Genomic DNA, 7,898 nt, shown 5'->3' with positions numbered 1-7,898 from the left:
CTTCAAATTTGTAATCTTTTTAATCTAAATATCTTTTATCCTATTATCTTCCCATTTTCATGTTTTTTTTAAGTAATGCTTTTAAGAATAAGTAGGCTTTGAATGACACAATCTTTTCTCGTCATGAAGGCATCTTAACCATCTTCAATTTAACCTTTTAAAGCCTTTTGCAACTTACTTAGACATTTTACAACTTTTTACTTTATCACACAAAGATTATCTCATCTAAAAATATTTCTTTTTCTTTTAACCTTCCATATTAAAATATATTTCCACATCTTGAATCTTTTTATATCTCTTTTTTCTTTTTTCCGCCATGAAGGTGTCTCGACCACCTTCAATTTAACCTTTTAAAGCCTTTCAATTATCATCTATACTGTACTTTTAAATGTACTTTTTCACCACCTACAACTTCACTCTTTTAAACGAGGCTTAGATTTTGTTTAAATCGCTTCAATGTTAGTTTACATGGCTGCCCTTCAACCAAAGGCTTTTTTTTTTTCTTAACTCCATTGAGAAGCTTTGTCTCAATCTGCCATGTACAAATACCTTTTTAAATTTCTTCCTTTCTCAAGCTTTTAAATTAAGTCTAGTTTCCTCAAAATCTTTTTAAATGGCATTTTACAACTTTTTACTTTACCACACAGAGATTATCTCATCTAGAAACATTTATTTTTTTTAACCTTTATATTACAATATATTTTCACATCTTCAATCTTTTAATATCTCTTTTGTAGCTGTTAACCCTTTTTATAAATTCACATTTTGAAACAACCCTTATAAAATTTCTGATTTAGACAAATTACTCCACTTTAATAAGATGAAATACTTTCATTTTTTTAATGGTACTATAATACTATAACTGAAACCCAACTGAAACTTCTTATACTCTTTGTATATAAATTACACATGATAGAATCTTAACACTTAGTAACCTTGTTTTAGCAAAGACACAGACCAAAGCAATATTAAAACTTTTTTCCATTTACCAATTTATGAAAACACACATAATGTTTAAATATATTACCTTATGGAACTTAATAAGTGAAGAGTACTTGATTTCATATTTAGTGGTTGATATTTTAACACTTTAGCTTTGTAAATTAATCAGATGTCTGTAAAAACCAAGATCTTAGACAAGTGTAGTAAACAGAACTAGCCATCTTTTTCTTGAAGAAAAATCCTTCTACAGGATACCATGATGGTCCCATTGATATACTTAATAACTCATCTTTAAAAAGCCATGGGCTACATTTTTGTATTGTATCAACATATGCCCTAATTGTTCTTGGTCTCACTGGGGTGCCTCTTTCCTCTAACAATTTCTCTTGCTCGGAGGCGAACAACTTCAAACCTTGAGTCAACCATTTTCCCCAGTTTGCCTGAGAAAGTTCTAGGAACAGGCAACTTGAAATAAAAACAAAATAAATCAAAACGAGAACACATTGTTTTTTGAAATGTTCACCCATTCTTTCTCTCTTCCTCAAGGGTGAGAAATTTCACTTACCTCTAAGCTTCAGAAGTTCCCCGTACGGGCCGCCAAATGCCGCAGTCTGGCTGGGCACACAATCACGAGCCACCACACAGCTTGTAGATTCAAACAGCAACTCTTTATTCCCGAACTCACACCAGCCGTCTACAATCACGTTCTGGGGAAATCCACATTCTCTGCCCAAATCCACATCCACTGGGCTTCTATCTCCCAAAAAATACTGTCTGAATCCCTGAGAACTCAAGGGGAACTCAGGCAGCAGGATACGCCCTATTCCCAGCAGGAATAATCTTAAACCTTAAACCTGGAACCTAAACCGGGAACGCCCTAAACCCGATTATCCTAAACCGGGAACACCCTAAACCCGGATCCACCCTGGTCCTTGAGCAAGGTCACCTACATGCAATGTCACTGCAAAATGTCCTATTTCCATGAGTCCTTCCACTAAGCAACATGGGGTACGCTGGCAAGGAAATTGTCATACCTACTTGGCTAATGGCTCCCAGCAGTAAGTCTGGGACTGCCTATAGTTTTTTTTTTTTTTTTTTAGCATCTCCTTTTACTGTTTTCCCCCCTTTAGTTCCTCTATAATAATTACTGTTTTAAGTACCACACCCTTTAAATTAATTCAATCATGCCTGTCATTATTGAGTCTGTTTCTTTTGACTGATATTCCTCTGAGTATGAGTGACATTTTCTGTGTTCTCATGTCCAGTTATTTTCTAGTGCTAGATATTGTCAAAAGCAATTTCAAAAATCAGCAGAGCAAATTCCATTCAGTTTCAAGGCCTGAGCATAATCCTGGCTCAAAGTTATGTTTCCCTCACTTGTAGCTCTTGGGTTTTATCTAGAGATCTGCCCTTCAATAAACAGTTTTTTTTTTTTCTTTTTCTATACCTATCACTTTCTTTACAATATTTTAAAGGTTTTTTCTCTTTTCTTATCCTCTTTCTTCAATATGTACTTCTAATATATCTATTTTCCCTTGGGCCTGTTATAATTGTTAATTTATGAGATGTTTACCTGTTTCAGTGTCATTCCTGAATTCATGCAGGTCCTGTTATACATCTTCCAACTGTCCATTCCTACAAATTTTTAAATTTCCAATTCCTGTCTTTCATTAATGCAGTTGCTAGTTTCATTAATATTAATCCAAGTTGGAATGCATTGAGTTACCATTTTCCTATTTCATTACGTCATTTATGGAGTGGCTCTACATGTTTAAAAAATTTGTATAGAGATGTATATTTGTATAATAAATGTATATTTGTATGTTTGTATAGTAAATTTGTATAGAGATGAATCCCCACCACCACAGTGCAAACCCTATACATATAATCACAGTAGTATGTATTCCTATACACAAGAAGATGAGTTGGGGGGATGTTACTGATTTTTAGTTCAGGAGCACAATGTTTTATTTGTAATATAAAGATCAATTTATTTTTTTTAAAAAGTGCCTTTGAAGGGATAATTGTCTCTTTTGGGTTTGACTTGATAAATAGGGCCCTTATTTATATTCACTTTTTTCCCCTTTATCAATAAGCCTCTAAGGGACATTATCTCTTCCTTTGATGCCTCCCTTTTCCCCAGAGCTAATTTCTCAACTTTCATGTATAAAGATGTAAAATTCCCAAGCCCTTCTGTTTTTAAATTATTTTTTAGTTGTAGATGAACACACAGTATCTTTATTTATTTATTTTTTAAATATTTATTTTTTTAGTTTTAGGTGGACACAATATCTTTATTTTACATTTATATGGTGCTGAGGATTGAACCCAGTGCCTCGTGCATGCTAGGTGAGCTCCTACCACTGAGCCACAACTCCAGCCCCTATTTATTTTTTATTATGTGGTGCTGAGGATCGAACCCAGTGCCTCTCTACCACTGAGCCCCCAGCCCCAGCCCCCTTTTAAAAATATATATCTTTTTAGTTGTTGATGGGCCTTTATTTTATTTATTTATATGCAGTGTTGAGAATGGAACCCAGTGTCTCACATGTGCTAGGCAAGTGCTCTCCCACTGAGCTACAACTCCAGCCCCCAAGTCCTTATTTTCTATAGTAGCCAGAGTTATGACCTCTTGTGTTTCACCATTCAAAATGAGACCCTCTGCTGAATTCAAGTTCATATTGTATCACTACAGTAGAACCTGTCAGCACTACTGTGTACCCCACTTCCAAACAATCTTTTTCTTTTGAAGTGTGAGGTTTGGGGGTTATAGATCTTTATTTCCTAAATATGTGCAATTTAGGGCTTATTGCATTCTCTGTCAACTAATATGCTTAGAAATGGTCTTTGAATAATTCTTTCTGAGGGTAGTGATGTGTAAAATATCTGAAATTTAGGTGGCTCTCTTTATTCTGCAAGAATCTTAAGACTTGACTATAAGATTCAGGGCAATGGTAAATGATTGTGCAATTTATGTACCACACATAGTAAAATGGAATGTGTGGGCTAAAATCTAGCTCTAAATTCCCTTGCTAAGCTGTGCTCTATGGTGGAACTTATTCTCAAAAGAGGTTCCTCATTTGTAGAGCTCTACCACCTACACATGAAGTTTTCTCTAGGGTAAATATTGGAGCATTTTATTCCCATCAATTTATTCCCATCAAGGTTCTCATTAGGAGAGTCCTTTTGGAGTCTTAAAAAATATTGTAATTATATAAGTTACTTAAAAAATATTGTAATTATATAAGTTATCTTCATGTCTGAATGACCATAATAACTTGGTGCATTTTCTGGAAAACAGACTAAAACAAAAATACACAGAACTAGATGCTATTTTAAGAATTATCTTTCTTAGCTGGGCACAGTGATGCATGTCTTAATCCCAGCAATTCGGGAAGCTGAGGCAAGAGGATCAACAGTTTGATGCCAACCTGGGCAACCTAGTAAGTCGTCTCAAAATATAAAAATGGGCTGGGGATGGAGCTCAGTAGTAGAACATTCATGAGTTCAGTTCCAAGTTCTGAAAAAAAAAATTATTTTTCCTCATGTACAGAATAAACTGAAAATGAGGTATGGCTTCAAAAAGAAAATATCTTTAGATATGGTACCGAGTAGATTACAAACAATTAAAAAGAAATATTTAGCACATGTCCAGGGCCAATACAATACACTAGTTGAGTATTGTTACATAGGTCATTGAATAGACCTATACATTGAATAGACAATCATTTCATTTCTTCCTTTGTACAAGAGATTGAACCCAAGGGCACTTAACCACTGACCCATATCCCCAGCCCATTTTATTTTTTTATCTTGAGCCAGGGTCTCACTAAGTTGCTTAGGGCTTTGCTAATTTGCTGAGGCTGGCTTTGAACTTTCGATTCTCCTGCTTCAGTCTCTGGAGCCACTGGGATTACAGGAATTCGCCACCACACCCTGCTGACAATCATTTCTATGACTCATCTGTATTTGCAGTAGGAGAACTTAAGAAAGTGTTTTTGTTTGAAAGAGTCTTATAAAACCCCTGCAATGCTCTAACTCAGCATCCAGCTCACTGAATTATACATCAAAACATAGTAGAGAAAACCAAGCAGAAAATGATGTCTTGAAAAGTTCAAAGGTAAGATTTTGCTTTGAAAACAGGTATTGAAATCTATATTTCTAAAAGACTAACCAACACATTTACATAATTGATAATTTTTTTACAATTACTCAAGAGCAATATTTTTTTAAACTTTCAGCTTAAATTCAAGCATTGAACATATTTCAACAATCCAAAAGTGTTTCTGACCCAAGACCATTTTAGTCAACTGAACAGTTTCCAAAGTCATTCAATTCTATTTGATATAAAAAATAAGTTTTTCCCCCTATCATATACTCACAAACTGTCTTTGGTGTTGCTTTACTGAGACAGGCTAAAAGGAATTTAGAAATATGTTCCCTCCATCACTTGTTAAAAATATTGTATTTTGGGGGCTGGGGATGTGGATCAAGTGGTAGTGCGCTCGCCTGGCATGCGTGCGGCCCGGGTTCGGTCCTCAGCACCACATACAAACAAAGATGTTGTGTCCGCCGAAAACTAAAAAAAAAAAAAATATTAAAAATTCTCTCTCTCTCTTAAAAAAAAATTGTATTTTGGCCTGGGATGGTGGGAAACACCTGTAATCCCAGCGGCTCTGGAGGCTGAGGCAGGAGGATTAGGAATTAAAAGCTGGCCTCACCAACGGTGAGACACTCAGCAACTCAGTGAGACCCTTTCCTAAATAAAATACAAAATAGGACTGAGGATGTTGTTTAGTGGTTAAGCATCCCTGGGTTCAATCCCCAGTACTAGAAAAAACACAAAACAACACAAAAAAAGTGTTGTATTTTTCCAGACACATTTCTCTGTTCAACATAAATATACACCAAAAATCCTCTAAAATTATGGGATATTACAGCTTTTACTTTGTGCTGTAATCTATTTTTCTTACCAAACTTTTCTCAGGTCATTTAGTGTTGAGACAATATTCCATTATATGGATGTACCACAATTTATTCAATCATTTACCTACTGGTAATCATTTAGTTTATATCTAGTTTTCCCTCAGATGTTTCAATAAATATCTGTGTATATAATTTTGTGAATGAGTGCTTTTTTATAGTATAATTTCTCAAAAGAAGGCTGTCCACTGACAGATGTGTATTCAATTTTAATACACATCCATGTAATTTTGTACCACTTTGTAGTTCTGCCAGCAGTATTGAGTGTGCCCATTTCCCTGCATCTTCACCAAAATGAATGCTGTCATTGTTAGGACCATATACCAGTGTAATGAAAAACGGTATTACAGGCATACTTAAGATAAACTGCAGGTTTGGCTCTAGACCACAAAAGAGCCAGTCACATGAATGTTTTGGTTTCCCAATGCCTGTAAGTTATGTTTATACTATAACGGGGTCTATTCATTGTGTAGTAGCATTGTATAAAAATGCATGAATCTTAAAACATTTCCAAAATTTCAAAGTGTTAATAATTACCTGCTTCTTCAGTGAGTTGTAATTTTTTCACTGATAGAGTCTTGCCGTGAAGTCAGTGGCTACTGACTGATCACAGTAGCAGCTACTGAAGGCTAAGGTAGCTGTAGGAATTTTGGACTGGCTAAGTTGCTTAAGGCCTTGCTAAGTTGCTGAAGCCGGCTTTGAACTTGCAACACTATTGCCTCAGCCTCCTGAGATATTGGGATTAAAGGCAAGAGCTACCATATCTGACAGGAATTTCTTAAGACAAAAATAAAGTTTTCTGTGTCAATTAACTCTTTCTTTCATGAATGATTTCTGTTACATGTGATGCTGTTTGATAGTATTTTATCCACACTAGAACCTGGGGGTCAAAATCAGAGTCAATCCTCTCAGACCCTGCCACTGGCTCCATTAACTCAATTTGTGTAATATTCAAATCCATTTTTATTTCAACAACATTCATAGCATTTTCACCAGAACTGGATTCCACCTCAGGAAACCACTTTCCTCTTCCATAAGCAGCAACTTTTCATCTGTTAAATTTTACTATGAGACTGCAGCAATTCACCCACTTTTTTTTTTTTTTAGGCTTCACTTCTAATTCTCTTGCTATTTTTACTATACCTAGTTACTTCCTCCACTGAAGTCTTGAACCACTGTCATTCATGAGGGTTGGAATCCACTTCTAAACTCCTATTGATGTTGACATTTGACCTCTTATCACAAATATTCTTAATGACATCTAAAATGGTGAAGACTTTCTAGAAGATTCCCAATTTACTTTGCCCAGTCCAAATCCATCAGAGGAATCACTACCTATGGAGGCTATAGTCTTACAAATGTGTTTTATAAAATAATAAGCCTTGAAAGTCAAAACTACTCCTTGATCCATGGCCACAGAATTAATATAATGTTAGCAGGCATGAAAACAACATTAAAGCATTATACAACTCTGTCAGAGCTCCTAGGTGATTAGGTGCATAGTAGCAACATTTTGAAAAGACTATTTTTTTTTCAGACCAGTAAATCTCAACAATGGGATTAATATATTCAGTAAATCATATTGTAAGCAGATGAGCTGTAGCCAGGCTTCCTTGTACTATTTATAGAGCATAGGCAGAGTAGATTTGGTATAATTTTTAAGGGTTCCATCTAGGATTTTCAGAATAGTAAATGAGCGCTGGCTTAAATTTAAAGCCACCAGATGCATTATTCTTTAACAGGAAAATCAGGATGGGCTTTGAAGACAAGCATTTGATTTCTTCTCTCTTGCTTTCAAAGTTCTAGATGAAATCTTTTTTTCCAATATAAGGCTGTTTTATCAACAGTGCAAATCTGTTTAGTGAAGCCACCTTCATCAATCTTGGCAAAATGTTTTGGATAATTGCTGCGGTTTCTATTATCAGCATTTGTTGCTTTGCTTTGCACTTTGCTAGAGATGGCTTCCTTAAAGT

This window comes from Marmota flaviventris, chromosome 5, assembly GCF_047511675.1.
Source record: "Marmota flaviventris isolate mMarFla1 chromosome 5, mMarFla1.hap1, whole genome shotgun sequence".
Lineage (NCBI taxonomy): Eukaryota > Metazoa > Chordata > Mammalia > Rodentia > Sciuridae > Marmota > Marmota flaviventris.
This window is presented reverse-complemented; position numbering follows the sequence as displayed.